Genomic DNA, 12,183 nt, shown 5'->3' with positions numbered 1-12,183 from the left:
TGCCAGATAATTTTTCTCTATAATTTTTTGTAGAGATGGATTTCACCCTGCTGGCCAGGCTGCTGTTGAACTCCTGACCTCAAGTGATCCACCCAAACTCAGCCTCCCAACGTGCTGGGATTACAGGCATGAGTCACTGCACCCAGCCACATATGAGTTTTAAAAAGCAGAAGAATTATTTGTGGACCAGAGACCAATATTCTTTTAGGAGTTACACTGAGTTTGTGAGCTGTTTTATAACATGTGGATGATGAGGCTTGTTGGAACCTATATAATCTAACACTTGATTACCTGGGGGAGATACAGGAGGGGTGTGTGTGAGAGAGAGAGGCAAAGAGAGGCGGGGAGAGAGAGAGAAAACACATGAGCATGGGAGGATGGGCTTGCTGCCCACCTGCCCTTGGAGTCACCAAGATAGCAAGATGATAAGGGAAACACTTTTTTGATGACACCTCCTCGGACTGACAGGCCCAGGAAGGCAGCAGCAGTTGTATTCCACAGGCAATAGGTTGTAACAAAAGGACCTCAAAAACCTAGGAGACAAATGGATTTAAAAAGAGTCAATAGTCCAGGCCCCTCTGATGCTTGAATCCTAGGTACAGGATGCCTGGGAATTTGAAAAGTGTGAGCTCACTACTTCTCAAAGTCATTGGCTAAAAACCTAGAAGAAGAGAATCTCTAGGTAGAGCTCAGCCTTGTCTGACTGTTACTAGTTCCTAGGTTCTAGTTTTAACCTCTGAGGACATAATGAGTCAGTCTGTTTTCCCCTTCATATGAGGCCTTCTAGATCTTAAAGGCCTAGGTCATTTCAGCACCTCCAGTTCTCCTTGATGGCTTGTAGGAACAGTGCTGGAAGTGAACTTGTACTTGGAGATTCAGTGAAAAGTTAGGAAGCTGTAGCTGTGGGTGACATTGGGTGTTGCAAGAAATCAGGGATCTATTGTATTCTGATGTTCACTTTTGCACAAGAAGTGTGTCCAGGTCACAGCAAGTGTCTGGACTGTACAGCCCTGTGGCCTTGCACCCGTCACTTGACCTATGTGTCACTTTCTGTAAAATGGGGATAATATTTTTAAAATTTGTGAGGTTCAAATAAAAAGAAATATATGGAAATACTTTGTAAATTGTGAACCATTATATACATTATAGTGTATATAATGACAGTGGCTGAAGATGTTTCATAGTTTGTCATGTTTTTAATCAGTATCAGAGAAATTTCATGGAAGTATTGCTAGTTTGAGGAGTGCGTCTCCTGAAAATTTTGCTCTGGCTAAGATATTTGTACAAGATGTCATCCTGGGTACTTGTCAGAAACCTGTGGGCATCCAGCCAGACCTGCACAGATAGATGGCCTTATCAATGCTCTAGCCAAGTGTGGCATGAAATCACCTAAGCTGGAATTTAGATCAATCTCCTTCCTTAATGATAAAAAAAAAAAAAAAAAAAACAGATTTGCCATTTGAAACAGAAAAGGGTGTTCCTGCCATTGACATTGGCTCATTTTGCTAAATATTGTTGCTAAGTCAAGTGTGACAGTTTTTATCTTGACCTGGAGGTTGGCTGAAGCCAAGTGCCAGTCCTGTTACCATTTTGATCCCAAAGGGATTACTTTACTGCCGAGGATAGAATATCCTGCACTATCTCACACTCAGGCACATTCAGATCTTATGCTGTGGGGCCAGGGTTCAGCGGGACACACTCCAGAAGTTCCAATATCTATGAGAGAGTCAGCCATATATACAATCACAGTAACCAAGTCAGTGCTAAAGGCAGTTTGCAAGATGCTGTATTAGTCAATTCTCACACGGCTATGAAGAAATACCCGAGACTGGGTAATTTATAAAGAAGAGAGATCTAATTGACTCACAGTTCTGCATGGGTATGGAGGCCTCAGGAAACTTATAATCATGGTGGAAGGCACCCCTTCACAGGGTGAAAGAAGAGAGAATGAGTGCAAGCCGGGGAAATGCCAGACGCTTATAAAACCATCAGGTCTTATGAGACTCACTCATTATCATGAGAACAACATAGAGGAAACAGCCCCCATAACTCAATTATTTCCACCTGATCCCACCCTTGACATGTTGGGATTATGGGGATTACAATTCAAGGTGAGATTTGGGTGGGGACACAAAGCCAAGCCATATTATATGTTATGGAAAAAGAGTGACAATGTTCATTGCCAGCTCAGGCAGAGTTTTCTTGCCCTCCTCTGGACCCCCCCACAAGATAACCTGTATACTTTTCCATGGTGGTGTTTACCAAGTGTCATTTGATGGGCTGATCACATCCTCCTGTCTGGCATCAAACTGGGCACTCTCAAAAGCTCAGATAGGTGATTAATTTCTATATTCCTATTAACAAGTATGGTTTCTGACACAGCAGATAGGCAACAAATGTGTAGCTATTTATTGAAAAAATGGGATTTCTGTGAGTGATAAATGACAGTGATGGCATTCCAGGGGTGAGCCCTTTGAACAAAGCCTGTGAAATGAGAGAGCTTGACTTCTGTGAGAAAACATAGGTGGCCTGAGAAAGCTAAAATAAGGTAGCATGAGGACTAAAAGATTTTTAAAAGGATTTTGCCATGTTATTAGGTTTTGGCTTTATTTTTTTAGCAGTGGAAAGCTAGTGAAAAGTTTTAAGGATAAAAGCACTCTTTGGGAGATTGCAATAGAGAAGTGGTTGGGGTGGGAGAGAGCTTGTCAGTGGGGAACCAACTAGGAGGCTAATGCTACCATCCAGGTAAGAGGCAATGAGCACTCAGACTACAGAGCAGGCAGCAGAGGAGGAGAAGGGGCAGACACAGCACTGAATTTGTTATCATTAGCATTTGTTGAGTGCCTGTCATGTGACATGAGCCATCATTCAAAGCTCATTATCATCATACAAAGCTTGCAAAAATGATGGCCATTTATTTTTTAGATGGAGTCTCGCACTCACGCCCAGGCTGGAGTGCAGTGGCGCTATCTCAGCTCATTGCAACTTCTTCCTCCCGGATTCAAGCAATTATCCTGCCTCAGCCTCTCTGGTAGCTGAGATTACACGTGTCTGCCATCATGCCTGGCTAATTTTTATAATTTTAGTAGAGACGTGGTTTCACCGTGTTGGTCAGGCTGGTCTCAAACTCCTAACCTCAAGTGATCTACTTGCCTCGGCCTCCCAAAGTGCTGGGATTACAGGTGTGAGCCACCATGCCTGGCCAATGATGGCCATTTTTCAGATGAGTTTGCTGAGACTCAGAGAGATTAAATAGATTTCTACAGTTCACAAAGGGAGTAGGTGGCTAAACTGTGATCTGGATCCAGGTCTGCTTGTCTCTGAAGGTCATGGCATTGCATGGTCACTGACAACGCATCTGAGCTATATTCGTTGGGCGTTCACTGCCCTCCTCAACTCCGAAGTTGGAGAACATGGTGCTAAGTCACTGTCTGGGTGATTCCAGGAAGACTGCACCCAAACTGCATACCCTTCTGAACCCTGCTTCCCCTGAACACACATCCTCCCTGACTCCCACATGCACACCTTCTTACTCCACTGCAACAGCGACAGGCACAGGATCTTTCTCTGAAAGTTACTCTCTTCTTCAGTCTCATCTTTATGCAATGCAGTATGTTTTAGTCACACATTGACTACACAGAGGGTGCTAAAAATCATCTACTTCTGCACTTGTGCCCAAGAAAATGAGGTCTGGAGTGGCGAATGCTCTGTTAGAGCCCCTTGCTGAGAGCCAGGGCAGGGTGAACCACAATCCAGGTTTCTTGACTTCTTTAATTACAATTGCCTCTATGTACCAAACAATTTTGGAGAATGCATAGCTTCACTTAGAATCTGCTACAAAAGAGATTTTAACATATGGCAGGTATTTTTAATTGTAGAAATTAGGAGCGCTATCCTTAGATGGGGAAATTCACTTTGGGAAAGTGATTTCTATGTTGACAAAATATCTAACTCCACCCATCTGTTGCTACATTTATTTACAAAAACACTGATGCCTGGGTTTCCCTAGATTCTCTTATTCAGCGTCATGCAGGGTGTCGGATCAATCCTGTTCCAGTGGGTCCCATACCACATGTGCAGAAAAAACAACCTATTGAATGAATAATTCTTAAGTATATCTCTATGGGGGCTTCCACTCAAGAACCATGGAGGCTGCATAATCCACCTGCTGCCCTCCAGGACCACGGTGTGTGCATTGAGCTACACTACAGGCCAGACACTGCAGTGATGGACATTCTCATATTTGTTATCTAATTCAACTCTCTAAGTGACCCTGTGAGATAGAGATTAATTCCTCTATTTGCAGATGAGCACATGGCATTCAGAGAAGCTAAGATATATACCCAAAGTAAGCAATCTAGCATCTGGTACTTCTTAACAGTTTGAAACAGGGTAAACAGAAGGTCAAAAGCATTAAGATGGAACAGAAAGTATAAGAAAGAGTAGGCAGGGGGTAAATAAAGTTCTTGGAAATGGGATATTGGGATGCTTCCCAATGATGCTGCTTCTTACAAAGTCACTAAGAACACTGTTTCTATTACAATTCAATCTCTGATAAAGTTTGCAAGAGAGGAGGTGGCCCTCTGTGTGGCAGAGGGGACATGAGGAGGAGAAGGGCATTGCCTCAGTGAAGTTGACATCGCCTGGGTTCTGGTACCTAGGCTTATGGGACCAGAACCTGAACTTTCTTGGTGTATCTACAGATAGCTAACACCTGGGGTCAAGCAGTCACTCATGTACTGAAAGACTGGGTATACAAAGTAGATGCCAATTTTTAAACAGAGATGTCCTTTTCCAGGTAAGAAGGTCCATTGAATACAGAATACCCACTCCTTTCAATATTAAGGTAATCTGGGAGCTTTAGTTGGCAAAAAGAGAGTTCTTGATAAGCTTGGAATTAATGCAAAAGAAAGCAAACTGTGCAGGTTAGGGGTTGAAAAGTTATGGCCTACAGGCTAAATATAACTGGCCACCTGCTTTTGTAAATAAAGTTTTATTGAAACACAGCCATTGTCATTTATTTACATATGTCTGACTGCTTTCCTGTTGCAGCAGCAGAGGTGAGTAGTTGAAGAGAGACCATGTGGCTTTCCAAGCCTAAAATACTTACTACTTGTCCTTTGTAGAAAGAAATTGCCAACCCCTAATATACTTTATATTAAACTTGATGCACCTACCACATTTCTTGTTTCTGTGTTCCATAATTTTATTTATTCAGGTCTCCCAATTCCATCTCACTTCTTCTCATTCCCAGTATTTAACTTAAGAACCTCAGAGAGTTGCAAATGACTAAATACCAAATAAAAGAACCAGGAGCAGAAAAGCAGGGGATAATCAGCCTCGATGATGTGACTGGGGCCGATGTGATTTTATCACATCTGGGATTATACAGTCTGAAACTAAAAAGTTTGTTTTCCATCTCTGGATCCTTATTTTGTTCAGTGTGCCACTTTTATTCTCACCTACTGTAATGAGGTCACTTCCCAATGGGAGACATGCCTGCTGCCTGCTGTAGGTCTTAATAGGTAAAGGAGTTTGTTTCCCCCAGTTCAAGGCTGAAAAGTCTTACAGAAGTCTTCTGATTGGTTCAGCTTTTGCCAGGTGCCCATTGCTTGTGTCGCCCACTATGGCCCAGCACAGAAGATAGTGAGGCGGCACAGTGGCTCCACTTTGGCTTCTGTGGATGTGATCTGAGTGCAGAAAGGACACAGAAGAGCCTCCAGGCTGGGTGGTATTACTAGTGCAATTTCCTGACTTCAAACCTGCAGCACATCTCTTCAGACCTGCTGCAAGTAGCCTCCCTATCTCACCCAATTCTAGTCATCCTAGGTGCACTGCTAAGAATATTTCTAAAAGCAATTTGATGATATCCCTTAAACTTAAGCTTAAAAGGCTTAACTTGTGTCCATCTTCACCCCTTCCCCCATGGCCTGGTGACCCATAGGAAAACCTCATGACCAGTGTCAGATTATCTTTCTAAATCCATCTCTTTTCACTTCCTCACATGCACCCTTCACTCCAGACACAGAGATCTGATCAGTGCTATGTATTCCATATACTGTGTTCATGACACACTTACTGTTTTTCTTTCCCAGAATTTTCTGCTCTTAGGTTCTTTCTGAAACCCTTGGAATGCTCTGATTAAATGGATGTCCCTCTGCTGGCTTCCCATGGCTAGAGAGGGACACTCAGAGTGTCCCTCTCATTGTACTTTTCACACTGCACCATAATGGTCTATTGGCTGCTTGCTTTATTTTCTGTGAGCTCCAGGAAAACACCTCTATGCCTCATTTATCTCTGCATACTCAGACACAGCACCAGGCCTGCTGCAACTATTATTTGTTGGGCGAAGCATTTTGGCACCCACCTCCCTGCAAGGAAGGATCATCTAGTTCCTCCCTCCACCACAGTAAAGACAGTTTCCTTTCTCAGTTTCTTTCTTTCTTTTCTTTTTCTTTTTTTTTTTGTGCTCACCATTCATTTAAAATGGCGCATTCTTTGTTTGGATGTGCCAACATCATTGAGTAAGATCTGGTCCAGGAGCAGCTACATTGGATCTGGTATCTTCCATATCTCCTAGTTCTTGGAGCCACACATCTCTCATCTTCATTCCCAAGTACCATACAGATTTTCAACTTGTCTATTATGGTTTTGCTTGAAAACCTTTAAAAAGCTCAATAGTTTAATATATGCACACATACGTATGTAAGGGTGCATGTGTGTGCATGTACACATTATGTAATATGCAGATTTGGTAATCCTCAAAAATGTCTTAGGTCCAAATTAGATATTTTTCAGGATAATTTTTACAGGAGAATACAAGGCCTAACAAATGAAGTTAGAACCTGAGAACTCCAATTGCTGAGCTATGCCTCATGGTGGCTTAAACTTTATAAGTTCCAAGATCGGAAGACAGCAAGATTTGAAATCAGAGGTCCAGGATTTGAGTCTTGGCCCTCTCTTTTTTTGAGTAATACAGGCAAATTTTGCTTAACCTCAGTGAGCCTTTATTTCTGCCTTTATATAATAGTCACCTTTCACTGGTTGGTGACCAAAATGAAAAGATAATATATAGGAGAGTGATTTATAAACTATGAAATACAATAAAAACAGCAATAGTTGCAAAACAGAAATCTAAGAATTCAATCATGATAGTTAATATGTGACATCCATGGGAAAAATATTTAAACACTCTCTGCCATAATTTTATATTCCCCCAAGGAAGTATGGTGTGGAGCATCATAGGTAGCTTAATTACCTGGTGGGACGACAGCTTTAGCAGAGCTGAACAACTGCTGATGGAGAACTCTGGCAGGTTTGCTATTGAAACCAAACAGAAGCTAACAGATGTGCCTGGCATTTCCTGGGCCCCATCACTGGGAAGGTGCAGCTGTGTTCTGCCTTGACGTCGGATAGTTTGGCTTTGAAATGTGGCTGCGCTTTTGTGAAAATCCTGTGACTGAAGCTTTATTGTCTTTCTTTTTCCTAGGGACGGCCATTTTCCTTGACAACTCCGTGCTGATGCACGGTAACAAAGAAGCTCTGCCCATTAGAGGCGCAGAGTGAATGGCAGGGGTGGAGGCACAGGTCTCAGAAGTGCGTGCACACCTGAGAGGAGGCGGCTGACAGACCCTGACGACGGAGGCAGCAGTTGTCAATGAAGAGATAGCACTATTAGTTATTTGGTTTTGTCAGCAAAGCTGGGATATTTGCTGAACTGCTCGGAAGCTTTTCTTTTCCCCAGTTTAGAAGAAACCAATTTGAGCACTGTTTGGAAGAAGACAACAGCAGAGAGACGGCAGGTGAGAATGTGAAAACTCACCAGATGTTTTTGGATCTCAACATTTACTTGACTGCATTGATCATCTCACTATTTATAACTCAGGTGTTTATTTCAGCTTTATACAGCACTTCCAAATCTACCCGGCACAGGGTAATATGGAGCTAACCATTTTGCAGAGTATTCTGGGAAAGTGTTTATTCTGTCCTTTACAAGTTAGAGGTTTGTCAAGTGACTATTATTTCACATTCTGAGCTCCAACAAGCACTCAGCAGTAGACCAAACACACACATATGCTTTGTGCCCATAAATATGAAAATGGCATTAGTCAGTCTAAGTTTTTCTTTTGTATTTTTCAAGACTTGTCAATTGCAAATGAATAGGTCTTATTTGTAGAGAAAGAACAGATTTAAAATGACAAAATCAGAACATTTCCCAGAATCTTGGGGAGGACTGGCACTTTAAAGAAGAAAAAAAATGACAACAAAATTTCAAGTGGATTGTCTTGGATGTCTGTCAGATTTGGAGATGCGCTGCTCTCTCTGAGCCCATGTATCACAGATGGAGTGGTTTCTGCAGAAAAACAATCATGGTTATATTCAGGGGTGCTTATTTGGCAAGAAAGCCATGATTGAACTGATGCTATTGTGGCATCATGTAGGAGTGTACAATTGCAGTTTGTTATGAAACAATCAGACTGAATCCCAAGGATGAATACTTTAGTGTTTGTGGAGAAAGTGAAGATAAAGGCATTGGCAAGGATGATGTGACCACAGAGTAAGACTGGCCGTGGGGAGGCCTCACTGCTTGGTATTTACTTTGGTGAAACCTTGGAAGTTCCAAATCTAGCCCTTCTAGTCCCACAGGTCTAGAAACTCAAACTTACCAATGTCCTGGAGTTATTCATATTTGGGAAGATCAATTCCTACTGAGTAAACTCATTATGTAAACCAGGAACAATGTTGTGTATTTACCAAGAAAAAGAAAACACTCAGCAAGGCCTGTTCTTCTTTTTGGTCTAAACAGTATACTCCCCATAGACAAAGTACACAGGAAGTCAAGGCTGTTGGTAAAGTCTAGTAGTTTCATATAAACTGAGTGTGGTTTCATGCATCATCCTTAGTCACTATGCTCACTGTAAAGATGATAAATGCTTTTAAGAGTCCAACAGGCCACCTTTGGCCCACAGGACCCTTGGATTTCTATTTCAAAATCTCTCTCACTAGCTCTTCCTTTCCTGACCTTCCGCTGTTTATGTTCTTTCCAGTACAATCCTAGGATCTTTCTTTAATTATGATAATACAGCCAATTACATTAAAACTGGGGCCAAGACAATGATTTGGCCTTGCTTCAAAATGATATTTATCTCTGTACGTATGTATGTATGTATGTATTTTTGAGACAGAGTCTCACTCTGTCACTCAGACTGGGGTGTAGTGGCACAATCTCAGCTCACTGCAGCTTCAACTTCCCAGGCTTAAGCGATTCTTGTGCCTCAGCCTCCTGAGTGGCTGGGACTATTGGCATGTACCACCATGTCCAACTAATTCATACACACACACACACACACACACACACACACACACACACACACACATATGTGTATGTGTTTGTGTGTGTATTTTTTTTTTTTATTAGAGACAGTTTCACCATGTTGGCTAGGCTGGTCTTGAACTACTGGCCTTAAGCGATCCATCTTTCTTGGCCTCCTAAACTGCTGGGATTACAGGCATGAGCCACTGCATCCAGCCAGTATGATATTCTTTAAATATTTGCTCACTACTTCTTGAGAGGAGAAGTTGAGCTCTGCATGGGCGTGAGGTAGGTTAGGGAGGCAATAAAAGTAGGAGTCCGTGGCTGTGCTCAGCCTCTGTTGTTCCAGGGGTTCCCCTCTGGTCCAATGTTGCATATCCCTCTTGGCTAAATAATGCTCAGCAGGGAAATGAATCTATCTTCCTAAGAAGGGAGTTTAGAGACCATCTGTTATTTCTTGAGCCTGGCTTTAGTAGTATTTCCTTTAGCTGCATACTCCTTCATAAAATAGAATCTTTTAGATTAATTTCGTCTCATAATACACACTTGTACACATTATTTTTATTCAGAGATGTTTCAGGAAACTGTTTGAATTGAAGCTGTTGAAAGTTACTTGCTGACTTTCCTCTTAGTCCAGCTAAATTCAGAGAAAAATCTTTCCCTGGCCTGAGAACTCTTTGCTCTATTCATAATTTAATGTAAGTAGACTACATATTTCTAAAGCTTATCCATTCATTTTATTTTGTTTTTAATTGACACATAATAAGTCTACATATTTATGGGGTATAGTGTGATGTTTTGATACATATGTACATTGCATAAAAATCAAATTAGGGTATCTATCTTACAGATAGATATATATTCATAATTTGGTATTTACTTTCATACATTCATCATTTCTTTGTGGTAAGATCATTCAAAATCTTCACTTCTAGCTATTTTGAAATATACAATACAATATTGTTAGCCATAGTCACCCAACAGTGCAATAGAACACCAGAACTCATTCCTTCTACCTAACTCTACCTTGGGCCCATTGACCAATCTTTTCCTATCCCTTCAGTTCCCTACCCTCTCCAGTTTCTGGTAACCACAATTCTAACTCTACTTCTATGAGATCAACCTCTCTAGGTTCAACAAATGTGTGAGATTATGCAGTGTTTGATTTGTTTGACAAGTTTTTTTTCTTGTCTGGCTTATTTCACTTAACAATGTCCTCCACGATCATCTATGTTACAACAAATAACAGGATTCCAGTTATTTTTTTATGGATGAATGGTATTCCTTTGTGCATATATATCACATTTTCTTCATCTGTTCATCTGTTGATGGACATTTAGGTTGATTCCATATGTTGACCATTTTGAATAGTGCTGCAGTAGTTATGGGACTACAGATATCTCTTTGACATACTGATTGTATTTTCTTTGGGTGTATACCTAGTGGTAGGATTGCTGGGTCATCGTTTTTTGAGAAACCTCCAGATTGTTTTTCATAACAGTTGTACTAATTTACATTACCACCAACATACTATATACACAATTTACCATACACAAAAAATCAACTCAAAATGTATTAGAGACTTAACTTTAAGACTCAAAGATTTAAAATTAAAGAAGAAAACATAGGATAAATGCTTTATGACATTGGTCTGGGCAAGAAATATTTGGACAAGTCTCCAAAAGCATAGGCAACAAAAGCAAAAATAGACATGTGGGATTACATCAAACTAAAAAGCTTCTGCACAGGAAAGGAAACAACAGAGAAAAAAGACAATCTACAGAATAAGAGAAAATATTTGCAAACTACTCATCTGACAAGGGTTTAATATCCAGAATATATAAGGAACTTAAATAACTCAATAGCAAAGCAAACCATCTGATTTCAAAATGAGAAAAAGATCAGAATAAAGTTTTTTAAAGGAAGACATGCAGATGGCCAACATGTATATGAAACAATTCTCAATATCATTAATTATCAGAAAGTGATAATTACATGATAAATATCAAAATCACAATGAGATATTATCTTACCCCAGTTAGAATGGCTATTGTAAAAAAATGCTGGTATGGATATGGAGAAAGAGAACTCTTACAGATTTTATTTTTAAAAATCACTTCATCACTCATTTACCTATTGATCAAATATTAATTGATCATCTTGTAGGTCATTCATTGTATGAGTTGGTAAGTATACAAAGATAAATCAAACATAATCACTTCCTATAAGATCTGTGCGTACAGGGGGAGACAGGCATGTAAACAAATCATATAACTAAGTGCAGTGAGTGTAACAGTGAAGAAATGTATAGGGAGCTTGGGAATACGGAGAAAAGCAATCAACCCCAGACCCAGGGTGAAGACTTCAGCAAAGCTTCCTTGAAGAGGGACTGCTTGAGAATCAATGGACTGAAGATGAATAGGCAAGGGCATAACAGGCATAGTAGACGTTTGATCTCATCCATTCTGAGTTGATCCCGTGGTTTAATTCCAAAGGCCACATGAGCTCTCTTGTTCCATTTTCCACGCTGGGGCTTTATCTCACCCTTGCCTAAGTACTTCCTACATGAGAGAGTGAAAACAACACTCAGTAACAGAATCCCTGCACCTAATAACAATCCCTGGAAGATATCCAACACTTCATTGTTTGTTAAGCAATAATTCATTATGAACCATGCTCATTATTTCATTTGATTTCCAACATAAGCCTTAAGGTAGTCATCTTTCAGTGGAGCAATTTTAACTCACGGGCAACACGTAGAGACATTTTGGATTGTGATGCTGAGGGGCTGGAGGTTGTTCCTGGTGTCTCTTGAGCAGGGAGAGACTGCTAAACATCCCACAGTGTACATGACATTCCCCTATAACAAA

This window comes from Cebus imitator, unplaced genomic scaffold (assembly GCF_001604975.1).
Source record: "Cebus imitator isolate Cc_AM_T3 unplaced genomic scaffold, Cebus_imitator-1.0 Scaffold1, whole genome shotgun sequence".
In the NCBI taxonomy this organism is placed as follows: Eukaryota; Metazoa; Chordata; class Mammalia; order Primates; family Cebidae; genus Cebus; species Cebus imitator.
This window is presented reverse-complemented; position numbering follows the sequence as displayed.